Here is a 13293-nt window from a genome sequence, read left to right on the forward strand (position 1 = left end):
TTGAAGGGTGTGTTGGGGTGTTAGCCTCTCTCCCCAAACCCCACTGTGCTCGACATGAAGAGAGTAGCATGGAAGCCAAGGCCTCCTGAGGGAAAGCTGTGAGGAGGGGCCAGGCGCCATGAGGAATGTGAAGAGGTGGGAGCCATGGCTGAGCTAGGGAGACTGCAGCAGCCACAGAAAAAGATCCAGACCCAGAGAAGCTATGTCACCAAGATGGCAGATCACCTGGCACAGGGAGCAGGAGGTCCCGTTCCTGAGGGCAGGGGACCCCCCCCCCAACGGGATCCTTAGAGACAGTCCATCCATCTCCTTAAGTACTGTTTCCTGTGTGTCCTTATGACATGACCCCATCCCAGAAGTCATGAGCACATCCTGTTCCTCAAAGCCACCGGCTCAGATGGGGCTCTTTCCACTGACCCTTGAGGCAGCTAGGGCAGGCGGCCACCTCTTTCTGGCTCCATACCTCCAGGCTGGTCAAGGTGGGCGGGCAACTGGAGACCTCCCTGCCTTCCCCAGACCGGGGTGGGGGGGTGGACTGAGCTGCTCAAGGGAGCCCCGCTGCCTCTCTGCCCTTGCCCACTCTTCCCCACCCCGGTTGTTTATGGGAATTCTATGTCCCTGCCTGGGAGGTCCAGGCAAATTCTTTCTGTGTTACAGATGGCCATAAATCTGTGACCTCCTTCTCCAGTTGACCTGTCCTGCAAGAGTCTTCCGGAGCCCTTAGGCAAGAGGGCCACTGCCTGTGGTAGGGTGGGGCTGTCTCTCTGCTCCATCCGTTCCTATATTCCCACCTTCTTAGAGACTCTCCTCTGTCTTGTCCTAACCCCTGAGGTGGGATCCCAGTCCTGCAGCTGGGATTTTCCAGAAGCTCCGCTAGCCCTATTTCCAGAATCTCCTCCCCTCCATGCCACCTTTTGGAGCTCTTGAACACTGGGCAAGAGTGGGGGAAGGTGTCGTGAAGCCCCAAAAGAGCAAGATGGAGACAAGCTCAGAGGAAAGAGCACTGGGCTTCACGGGCGTTCTCGCCGTGAGTAGTAGCACGTCATGACTCTGCCCGGCTCTCTGTTGTGTGGGTGGACTTATTTAATCTTCACAAAAGTCCTCTGAGGTGGATACTCTTCTTTTCCCTGTTTTGAAGAGAAGGAAACAGTCACCAAGGGGATAGGTTGCTTGCCAAGGCCCACAGCTGTAAGTGACAGAGCCAGGATTCAAACCTAAGTAGTTTGATTCCAAACTCTGGGCTCTCGACTCGTGTATTTTGCTGCCTCTTGCAGTCCTTGGGACCTCTGAGCTTTTGGTCGTGCTGTTCTCTCCTACTGGAATGCTCTTCGTCCCTTCTCTACCTCCCAAAATGCATCCTTCCAGACCTATCTGAGTGCTTCCCCTCGTAGGCTCCCCTACCCCCACCAGGCAGGGTTCCATGGCATCCTCCGCTAGGCCACCAGGCTGCCACTTCTTTCCACCATGGCGTGGACACACCATGCTGGCTTTGCCCAGTCATGACGTCACTCCACAGCGAGCCTTGAACGTTTCCAGGCAGGCCCTGGGCTTTGTCCATCGTGCTGTCACCAGCCTCAAGCACGCAGCAGCAGACCGATGCGAGAGCTGTTCGGTGTCCCAGATGACATTTGCCTCAGCCTCTGCCTTTCTGGCTCCTGTGGGATTTTGGATAAATCTGTGGGACTTGGGATAAATCACTCCTCTTCTCTCACCTCAGAACCATTTCCGTGGTTCCCAGGAGTGAACTTTTGCTCCAATTGTTCCTCAGCTGCTGAAAGCCCCATCTCTCCCTGCCAGGGAAATCACCTGGGGACTCTCCCTCCACAGGCCATCTCTGGGAGAGAGATGGGAGCTGCTGGTTGGGCCAATCCTGACATTCTGGGATTTCGAGAGGTACTTGGAATGTCCTGGAGGAATGTCTGAGTCACCTTCCTGTCTGAGGAGGGAGTTTGGCTGCTCTCCCTGGGGTGATGAAAGGCCAGGAAAGATCCTGAGCCCTCTGTCCAAACTCTACTCTTCTTGCCCAGGCTTGGGGGGGGGGGTCATCTAGTAACAGCACCCCATTGATAACAGTAATTGTTATGAAGGAGGGGCGCCTGGGTGGCTCAGATGGTTGGGGATCTGACTCTCGGTTTCGGCTCAGGTCGTGATCTGAGGGTTGTGAGACTGAGCCCCGGGTTGTGCTCCTCGCTCAGTGGGGAGTCTGCTTGAGCCTCTCCCTCTGCCCCTCCCCCTGCTCATGCACTCTTTCTATCTCTAAAATAGATACATCTTTAAAAAGATAATAATTGTTATGAAGTATTATATACTGCCCCCACCCCAAGCCAGGGAAGCAGGGCAGCAGGATGGTTAGGACAATAGGTTGGTCAGGCCAGGGCTCCAGCTTCAGGGCTGCCATTCCTTCCCCTCTCCAAGCCTCAGTTTCCCCATCTGTAAAGTGGGACAAGAGTGCCTTTCCTCCTGGGTCGCTGTGGAGAACACACGTATAAGCCACACAATGCCTGGCCCGTAGCTACTGCTCAAAACCTGGTCTCAACCACTGCATAGATGAGATCTGTGAGCAACTTGGAAGCAAACAGGTGTTCTGTTTTTTTGTTTTTTTTTTTATGATTTTACTTGAGAGAAGACTGAGAGTGTGAGTAGGGGGGAGGACAGAGGGAGAGGGAGAGAGGGCATCTCAAGCAGACTTCGCACTGAGCATGGAGCCCCACACGGGGCTCGATCTCATGATCCTGTGATCATGACCCAAGCAGATTCAGAAATCAGATGCCCAACTGACTAAGCCACCCAGGTGCCCCAAACAGGAGGTGTTCTATTCATCTCCATGTCCCCACCATCCAGCACATGATAAATATCCAAAAGGCCTAAGGAAATGTTCCACTTTTAGCTCTGCCCCGGTGGCTGTGTGTCTTTGGGCAATCTGCTTTCCCTCTCTGGGCTCGCCCTTTTTGTCCGGGGGGGAGGGGATGTGAAGTCGTCTAAGCTTACACTTTAATATCAAGGCCCAAGGGAGTGGTAGGTCACCTTAGGGATTCTGCAGTTGGCAGAGCTGGCCTGGTATGATTTCTGTCCCTAACGCTAACTAGCTATGTGACATAAGAGAAGTTCTTTGACCTCTTGAAAACTCAGTTTCTTTATTTATCAAGTGTGTTCTGATTCTCCCTTCCTCTTGGTATTGTTCTGAGACCAGCACGTGAGGAATTCTTGGCATAGACCCAGAACATTCTAAGTGCTCAGTTAATTAAAGATCATTTAAGAGACGGGAAGTGGGTAAATCATGTGCGTGGGAACCCTGAAGAGGGAGCAGCAAACTCCAACTGGTGAGGCTTAGAGAGGAGCTCCTTGGAGAAGACTGGCCTGAAAGCCCAGAGAGGGAAGGCAACCTGCTCAATGCCACACAGCTGTTGCGGCAGAGCTGAAAGGGGCTCCACAGATTTGGCCCCAGTTTGGGCTGGAAGGCAGCAATCTGTGACAGGGGCAGGCACTGGCTCTCAGATGACCCCTAGGGAAGGGGGATACTGTTTTCCCGTTTGTACTGGAAAGGTCTGATTTCCTCTCCTCCTGAGAAGCCAGAGGCTCCCAAAACAAACAAATAAAGCTCGATCTGTTCTATTTCACTCAATGAATGATTTGCTTTACATAATATGTCTCAGCAGGGACAGTTTTTCCCTGCTGATTTCGCCTTCTCACTTGAAGAATGAGCTTCAGAATGGGAGGCAAGACTGGGTTCTAGACGTCTCTGGGCCTCAGTTTCCCCTTCTGTAAAATGACCCGATTCTACAGGTATTCATGTACTCTTGCAAACCATGTACTCTTGGGGCGCCTGGCTGGCTCAGTCGGATTGAGTCGGTGTGACTCTTAATCTTGGAGTTGTGAGTTCCGAGCCCCGCGTTGGGTGTAGAAATTACTCAGAGAGGGAGACAAAAACTATAAGAGACTCTCAACTCTAGGAAACAAACTGAGGGTTGCTGGAGGGGGAGAGGGGTGGGGGGTAACTGGGTGATGGGCATTAAGGAGGGCATGTGATGTAATGAGCACTGGGTGTTATATAAGACTGATGAATCAGTGACCTCTACCTCTGAAACTAGTAATACATTATATGTTAATTAATTGAATTTAAATTACAAAAATGATACACACAAAGTAAAATCTTTGAAAACAAAACAACCATGTACTTTTGCAAGCCGTGGAATTATACTGTAAAATGGGGGGCTGAAGGGAATAGAGCAGTGTGCAGGGAAGCCTGCCCCGTTAGGAGCGGAGGGGGAAGGAGCTGTATGCATCTGCTTGAAGCAGAAAATCCTCCGCGGGGCTGTGTGAGGAGCTGGTGACAGGGGTTGCCTCTGGGGAAGGAAACCGGTCTGGGATGGAGGAGAATTGTTCACTGTTTCTTCTGTTGTACCCTTTTTTTTTTCAAGTAAGCTCCGCGCATGGAGCCCAATGTGGGCCTTGAACCCAGGACCCCAAGATTAAGACCCGAGCTGAAATCAAGAGTCAGATGCTTACCTGACTGAGCTACCCAGCCCCCCTTATTCTTTTGCACCTTTTAAGATAAAACTGACTGCTTTGGCTATCAGGCTTCCCCGTTCCATTTCTGGCTATTCTGTTGGTCTGCTGCTTTTCCTAACCAGGACTGAGACCTCAGACTAGCCGGGGTACTTGCCTCCAGATTTGCCTCCTCTCCGTGTGACACTGAGATCACTGTTGTTTTTTGGCGATGCCTCAGGGCTGGAATTTTCTGCACTTGGTCCGCAATGAAGGCAGCCCTTTCCCACCGCTTTGATAGACCGTCTGCACCAGGGAGCGGAGGGGAGGAGAAATATGGCTCCCACCTCAGGCTGAACACTATAGACTCACGCTCTTCGTGTTCAGGTCCAGAAGATTCTCTTGAGTAAACATTTCTCAATTTCTTTTTTTTTTTTTTCCAAGCTCAACTTTTTTTTTTTAATGATTTTTTATTATATTATGTTTTCATTTCTCAATTTCTTGAGTGTTTTACTAGTTTTCTATTGCTGCTATAACACCTTATCACAAACTTAGGGCTGAAAATGATAAAAATTGATCGTCTTACAGTTCCATGGGGCAGAAATCCAAAATGGGTCCCACTGCGTTAAAATCAAGGTGTCCTGAGGGNNNCATTCCTTTTGCAGGCTCTAGAGGAGAATGTTCTCTTGTGTTTTCCAGCTTCTAGAGGCTGCCTGCATTATGCCTCCTTGGCTCGAGGCCCCCTTCCATCTTCAAAGCCAGCCATGAAGTCAAGCCTTTCTCAACCTGCCTCCCTCGTGCACAGTTAAGGGATGGTGATGATTATACCGGGCCCACCCAGATCACCCAGAATAATCTCTATTGTCTGGCCGTCTGATTAACAAGCTTAATCCCACTTGCGACCTTAATCCCCCCCCTTGCATGGAACGGCTTCTTCTCAGGTTCCAGAGACTAGGGCATAGGCATCTCTTGGGGGGGCCATGACTCTGCCCACTACATATGATTTTGATCAATTTCCAGTTTTTGAATGGTTCTTTTTCACTGTCTTGCACAGTTTTCTCTTTGTTCTTTGGTGGGGAGTGTTTCCAGAATTCGTTGGTCATTCCAGAAGTCCCAGTCGCGTATGATAAATTCTTACAATTTAATACGATGTAGGAACAAGGACAAATGAACCGAAGGTGAAAGCAGCAGCGTCGTTGAATCTCACAGACACCACATTGATGAAAGAAGCCGCCTACAAAGAATGCTTTCTGCATGATGCAAGTAGACAAACCCTGGTCTCGGTGTTAGGTGCCAGGAGGGTGGCTTCCCTTGAGAGGCTAGTGGTTGGAAGAGGTCATGAGGAGGCTTCTGGGTGTTGATAATCGTCTTTTTTTAACTTTTGTTTTGAAGTAATTTCAAATCTTGCAAAAACAGTATGACGAACTCCTGTGTTCCCATCACCCTGAGTCATTGTTAACATTTTGCTACATTTCTTTTTTAAATCATTCTCCCTTTCCAGATAAGGGGTCCAGGCCCGTGTGGCAGCTACAGCAGCCACTTCCCGGAGCTCAAAATAGAAGATGCAAGGAGAGCATCCCTTTGCTTCGTGGGTGGTCCTGGAGGATCCTTTTTCAAGAGGTACTAATCTCAGTCATCCTCCTACCTGAAAGCTCCTGGGGATTCCAGGTGCCCTTGGCTCCGCCTACCCCCCCGTAGTCCTCCCTGCTGAGCCAGACCGCTGGGCATCAGGGCAGACGAGTGACGAGCAAGTGAGGGTTAGGAGCCACTATGGAAAGAACCTTGAACTTGGAGATGGACCTCCATGGGTTTTCTCCTCTCCTCCTTCCACATCATTCCTCACCCTCTTCTGCTTCCCTCCCTGGAGGGTGTCATGTCCTCTCCTAGTTCCAGCCACCACCTCTCGTCTGGGGATTGCAAACTGGGATCTCCCTGGGCCAGGCATATAACCTCTCTAGCTCAGACTTTCCCCGTCTGTGAAATGCGCAATGGCCAGCCATGCTCTCTCAACCCCAAAGGGCTGTGGGGAGGATCATTTGAAGCAGAAAATGCACAAGTCTTTGGACCTCAAATAATTTGGCCATGCAAGCATTACTCATCCCCATTTCACAGACCTGGAGCCTGAGCCCAAGGGGCATGAGGCTTTTAGCCAAGCTCTCGCTGCCAGTTGGCGCTGGAGCCGAGCCAGTCAGGCTCTCTGAAGCTTTAGGGGATAGCCAGCCACAGTAGACACACTCTAAAGCTTTAAGGTGCCTCTCATTTTAGGGAGCACTGGAAAACCAGATTGGAAATGCAAAAACATATCAAATGGCTGAAGGGACGATTGGAATGTGTAGGACTGTTTGCTTTTCTAAGAGGAGAAAAGCAATTATGGTTTGACAGTGGGGCTTGATCTCTAATTCCAGGCCAAAGCTAGCTCTTCATTCAAAATAAGGTGCTGGGGGATAAATCATCTTCTCCTTGCCCGGCCACTGCTCCTTGGAGGACTTTCATATTTCATCACTTGCAAAGACTGGCTGACTCTTCATCAAACCTGTTTCTTCTTCTTCTTCTTTTAAAGACATTTATTTACTTATTTCACAGAGAGGGAGAGAGAGAGAGCACAAGCATGGAGAGCGGCAGGCTGAGGGAGGGGGAGAAGCAGGCTCCCTGAGGAGCAGGGAGCCCGATGCGGGGCTCGATCCCAGGAACCTGGAATCATGACCTGAGCCAAAGGCAGATGTTTAACCAACTGAGCCACCCAGGCGCCCCCTGTTTCCTCCTCTTGGGCACTCAGCCGGATTATGTTTCCCACCTCCCTTGCAGTCAGGTGAGGTCATGTGTCTAAATTCTGGTCAGTGGGATGTGAGCAGAGCTGCTGTGCCAGCCTCCAGGCGAGGACCATAAAAGCCCCCATGCTCCATGTTCTATCCCGTTTGCTTGTGTGGACGAGCGCAGTGACTTGTGTTCACAATAGCAGAGCCACAGAGGGAAGGAGCCTGGGTTCTTGAATCACTGCTTGAAGGAGAGCTGCTCACCGATCAGGAACCATTGTGGACTTTATGTGGTGTGCAATTAACTTTTATCCATGATCGAGCCATTATTTAGTTGGAGGCTTATCTGTTAGAGCATCTGGTGTGACATTTCCTAGCACATGTTAGCTTACCTGATTCCAACAGTTTGTTTTAAGCTACAAAAGAATGTGTATCCTTCACGTGTTTAACAATTTCTCCATCTCACATAAACTAAAAATATTTTCTTAAACCTCTGTCCATACCCTAGAAATACAATGTGCTCCAGTGTTTCATGTCCCATCCTTCTCGCTGGAGTGGGTCTTCCTTTCATGAATCTGCTATCACAGAGAGTTCCCAGGGAATCTTTGGAATCAGAATTGGGTTCAGAGACAGGAGGAGGGGAACCAGAGGCAGCAAGCATGGGCTCTTCTCCTGAATTTTGCTGTAAATTGCAGTGTCTGGAAGAGATGTGGGGTCAAGGCCATTGTTTTCTTAAGATAGGAGACACAGCAGTATGATACACGCAGATGAGATGCTGTTGAGAGGGGAAACTGATGCTGCCGGGGAGAAATGGGAGAGCGAGCAGTAATGTCCTTGAGGAGGAGAGAGGATTAGTCAGGAGCAGGGGAGATGCACTTCTGTGGGCAGGTACTGCAGCCGCGGGTGGGTGTGTTCTTCTGATAACTTCTCTTTTCTTGGGGAATTGGAATCAGGATCGTCAGTTGAAAGTTTGGATCAGGGAGGAATGGTAGAAGGTTTGAGAGGAGGGAAGAGAGAATGGAATAGTCTGGAGGACTGGGTGGATGAACAAACCGAGGAAATGTAGGAGGACTTTGGGGCAGCACCAAGGGACCACGGGAGACTGGTGATCTTGATTGGACAGTTGGCTTGACTTGGTACTTCTCTCCAGCCATGTCCAGCTTCACTGGTGCTGGTGCGCTGAATGGAGCATTGGGTCTCACTCTGGTCATTGTTTTGCCAGAAGATAGCAAGAAGAATGGGAGTGGAAGTTATTTGGGCAAGAGAGTTGAGGGCATAGGCAAACAATGCTTGTAATAAACTGAGTAAGGAGAGAAGTAAGGCCTTGAGGGGGGAGCAAGGGACAGGGAAAGGGGACAGAATTGGTCTGGGTGGGGTTGAAGGGTTGTTTGAATTGGATACTCAAGTCAGTAGGCTGGACTGATGGATGGTGATGGCAGGGCAGGGGTGTTTGAAATTGAGATTACGCAAGTATGGTTACGGTTAATGATGTGGTCAAGGGTATGACCTTGGAGCGAGGGGCTGAGGTAGGTGGAGGATAAGTTCATCGGAGCAGAGAAGGTCATGGAACTGAGAGGCTGGTTTTCAAAATTACCAGGATTGTGACAGAATCACACTGGAGAGAATGACTATGAGCTGGAAGCTAAAACTGTCAGCCAAAGGGGGTGGACGGGACTGCAACCAGGAGTGGTAAGAGGTGGTAACATCTGGCCACATCCATTTCAAAGAATCTAGGGGTTTTAGGGAGGAGAGAGGAAGAATGGCTGACTTGGAAGTAGCTTTGGAGAGCAAGGAGGATGCCTATCCCACCCCTGGTCCCACAGTGAGAACAGCCACTGCTAAGAAGGCTACAGGGGAAGCAGGGTCCTCAGAGGAGAACTAAGTTTAGAATGAAAAAGTGAGCAAAAAGATGAAGGGAACAGGAAGACCCAGACAAGGATGTCCATTCATTACAGAACTCTTAGTAATAGTGAACATCTGGAAACAACCTAAATGTCCATTGCAGGAGTGGATAAACAATAGATTCGTCCAAAATAGAATTTGCTACACAGAACAGTGAAAACGAATGTGCTAGATCCATGTGGATCAATAAAGTGTATAAACATGAACTTGAGTGAAATAAGCAATTGTAAAAGGTTACATTAAGTGTGATGCTACCTATCTAAGACCCACAAAACAATACTATATTTTCTTTATAAAGCTATAAAAGGATAATGACATCCTTGGGAGGGGCCCCCAGCAGCTTCAGTACAGTGGTTTTGTGGTTACCCATGGAAAGCGATGGAGGGGAAATGGGTAAGGGTAGGGGTAAGGTAGCTTTGGTTGTTCCGAAAATATTTTATTTCTTAATGAAAAAGAGAAAGAGAGAGATGAATCAAACTACAAACTAAAACATAGCAAAATATCAACTGCTGTTAAATCTAGGTTGAAGGGGTGTCAAGACTTATTTTACTTTTCTGTATATTGGAATGGTTTCAGTGTGAAAATGTTGACGATCAAAAAGCCCAGAGGGGATTACTGTGAAGTGCAGTAATCAAGATGGGGTAGTACTGGCAATGGTTTCTTAGAGATGACACCCAAAGCACAAGTAACCCAAGAAACAGTAGATAAATCGGATGTCATCACAATTCAAACCTTTGGTGCTCCAAAGGGCACTATCAGTAAAGTGAAAAGACAAACCAAAGAATGGGAGAAAATAAGGATCTAATATCAGCATACGTAAAGAGCTGTTACAACTCAACAACCAAAAGACAGCCCTATCTGTCTGTCTATCTATCTATCTATCTATCTATGAGAGAGAGAGAAAGCAGGAGCAGGGGAAGAGGTAGGGGGAGGGGCAGAGGGAGAAGGAGAAGCAGACTCCCCACTGAGCAGGGAGCTCGATGCGGGGCTTGATCCCAGGACCCTGAGATCATGACCTGAGCCGAAGTCAGACACTTAATGGAATGAGCCAGCCCTGCACTCTGACAAACAGCCCAATTTAAAAATGGGCAAAGGATGGGGGCGCCTGGCTGGCTCAGTTGGAAGAGCATGCAATTCTTGATCTTGGGGTTGTGAGTTTGAAACCACATTGGGTGTGGAGATTACTTGAAAGTAAAATCTTTAAAAAAGAGAAAGGGCAAAGACATGAACAGACATTCCAGAGAAGATATACAAACAGCAGATAGGCATGTGATAAGGTGCTCAGCCACATTAGTCATTAGGAAAACATAAATCAAAACCACGCTGACATACCACTTTACATCTACTAGGATAGCTGTAATCAACAGTCCAGATGACAACGAGGGCTGGCACAGAAGTGGAAGAATTGGAACCTCATTGCCAGTGGCAATGTAAATTGGGGGAGCGTCCTTGGAAACAGTCTGACAGGTCCTCTAAAAGTTAACCATAGAATTATCCTACCACCTGGCAATTCCACTCCTACTTACGCACCCCAAAGGGTTGAAAACATACGCTCACACAAAAATGTGGACATCATGTTCACGGCAGCATGATTCGGAATAGCTAAAACGTGGCAACGCCCCAGATTTCCACTAATGGGTGAATGGACGAGCAGAATATGGTCTCTCCACAAGGAAATATCATTCAGTCGGAAACAAGAACGGAGCACTGATGCATGCTGCAGCACCGGCGAACCTTGAGAACTCAGGTGGAGAAAGAAGCCAGACACAAAATGCCACGTGCCGCGTGGTTCCGTTTCTGTGAAATGCCCGCAAAAGGCAAACTCAGAGAGACAGAGAGTAAATTCATGGCTGTCAGAGGCTGGGGACAGGGGGGACATGGAGGGTGAGTGCTGATGGGCTCAGTGCTTCTTTCTGGGGTGATGAAGGTGTTTTGGGATGAAATAGTGAAGGTGATTACACGCCTTGTGAATATCTTAAAAAAAACCACTGAATTATATACCCTTTAAAGGGGTGGCTTTTTATAGTATGTGAATTCTATCTTAAAAACAAAAACATAAACCCTGGGATCCAATCCAGACTCCCTAGTGTGGCCCCAGCAGATGGCTTCCGGTCTCTGAGGCTTGGTTCCTCATCCGAGGCATCAGGCAAGGGTAACTCCGGCTGTTCCGGACTCCACACGTGGCTTCGCACTCTCCCTGGTGCTCTGTGTCTAATTGGCCCCCGGCTGCAGAAGGTGAGCGGTTAGGGTGCACTGGGCTCTGCTGTCAGACCTGAGCACCAATTCCAGCCCCTCCCCTTACCCCCTGTGGACTGTCCGGTCCTCATCCGAACTTCTCAGTTTCCACATCTGAGAAATGGGGATGCTGACGGTGGCCCCTTCTAAGTGTTGCCATGGGAGATGGGGAGATCGTGAATGTATAATCCAAGACCCGGTCCGTCTGGTGCTCAGTAAGTACTACTGGGCATCATCATCATCATCACCGTCATCGTCATCACCAGCGTACTGGTTGTCATCGTGGCCACTTAGCCCCAAAGTCTTTTACTTCTTCCTCCTCACCCTTCTGTCTCCATATCAGGATTTCCCACTCACCTCATAGTCTGCTTGTCTGGCCCAAGTGGTGGTCTGGACCTTCAAAGACCTCGCCCCCTGGTTGGGCTTTTGACCAAGTCTCTTTGCCCACAAGCGCCCAGACTTGCCAGCCCACTGTCCTCAATTAAACGTGCCCAGCCTTCACTCCTGCAAAGGCCGGGGTGCTGACCCTCACCCAGCCAAGTGCGGGCATGGCGGGGTGCCCTGCGGGAGGCTTCGGGGTGAAGTGGGGCTCACTGCCGCTCCAAATCAGGGGCCTGGTGAATCCCCACAGCCCCACGTGGAGCCCCCTCCTGGGACACCCCCCCTTCCTGCTTTGGCTGAAAAGGGGAAGCTCTGAGGCAGCTATCTGGGGCAGGGACTTTCTCTTTGCATCTCCCTGGACGCAAAAGCCCAGACAATCTACTTCTAGGAATTTATCCACCAGATGCATTCCCCTTGGTGTGTTTACTCAAGGAAAGTTATTTCGGCCCCCCTTTTTTTTTTTTAAATTTAAATGAAAAAGATTGGAAAAACCCAAAATGTCCATCAATAGGGTACTGGCTCTATACATTTTGGTGTGTCTGTACAGTGGAAAACCACACGGCCACTGGAAAGCATGAGGCCGCTCTAAGTGTACTACAGGCCACTGCTTCCAAGATGCATTTTAGGTGAAAAAAGCAGAGTACAGAACAGTATTATCGTATTTACTATATTCTGCCTGCCCTCCTGCCCTCCCGTCCTCCCTCCCTCCCAGCCTCCCTTCCATTACTTTCAAAGGAATACCTTTCTATATGTGCTTGCATATGCTTACACTGTTTCTGAAGGACAAACAAGAAATCATTAAGCCTGTTGTTCTCTGATGAAAAGAATGATACACAGAGGGGTGGTGGTCAGAGGTGGGAGAACTCAGTCTACCCCTTGTGCTGCATACATTACAGATGTTTTCTTTTTGAATAAGTCCATCATACACTGGAAAAAAGTTTCAAACCGTACAAAAGGATATTTGGCGGGAAGTGAAGCCTCCCCTCCTCTGAACACCTGCCCCCACCCACCGCCCTGTTCCTGCCTCAGGGGCGACTAGTGAGATCTAAACTACCTATGGGGTGAATACTCATTTATATGTAATTATGTATATTTTTATTGAGGTAAGATACGCATTAACATAAAATTTCCCATTTTAACCATTTCAAGCACACAGCTCTGTAGCACTAAGTACATCCGCATTGCTGTGCCGCCACCACCATCCCTTCCAGAACTTTCTCATCTTCCCGAACTGAAACTCCGTCCCATCAAACAGCCCAGTCCTCAGTCCCTGGCCCCCACCAGGCCACTTTCTGTCTCCATGAGTGTGACTCCCTCTATGTGCCTCCTGTAAGTGGAATCATACAGCATTTGTCTTTTTGCGTCTGGGTTATTTCACTGAGCAGAGTGTCCTAGAGTTTCATCCTTGTAGCATGCATCAGGATTTCCTTCCTTTTTAAGGCTGAATCATACATATTCCATTGTGTGCGTGTCCCACATTGTGCTTATCTGTTCATCTGTCAGTGGACTTTTGAGTTGTTTCCACTTTTTTTTTTTT

The 13293-nt window shown here is 49.0% G+C and overlaps 1 long non-coding RNA gene across 5 annotated transcripts in view; it reads left to right on the forward strand.

Moving 5' to 3' along the window:
• Positions 1–13293, forward strand: part of LOC103673764 — a 32423-nt gene that overhangs the window by 16255 nt on the left and 2875 nt on the right. For 2 of the 5 annotated variants that reach the window (XR_005835598.1, XR_571452.2), the window contains exon 3: positions 5641–6105. This is a non-coding gene — a long non-coding RNA (uncharacterized LOC103673764). Of the gene's footprint in view, positions 1–5184; positions 6106–13293 lie in introns of all 5 variants that reach the window. The other 3 variants (XR_005835595.1, XR_005835597.1, XR_005835596.1) reach the window with 2 other exon arrangements.

This window comes from Ursus maritimus, unplaced genomic scaffold, assembly GCF_017311325.1.
Source record: "Ursus maritimus isolate PB19 unplaced genomic scaffold, ASM1731132v1 scaffold_19, whole genome shotgun sequence".
NCBI lineage: Eukaryota > Metazoa > Chordata > Mammalia > Carnivora > Ursidae > Ursus > Ursus maritimus.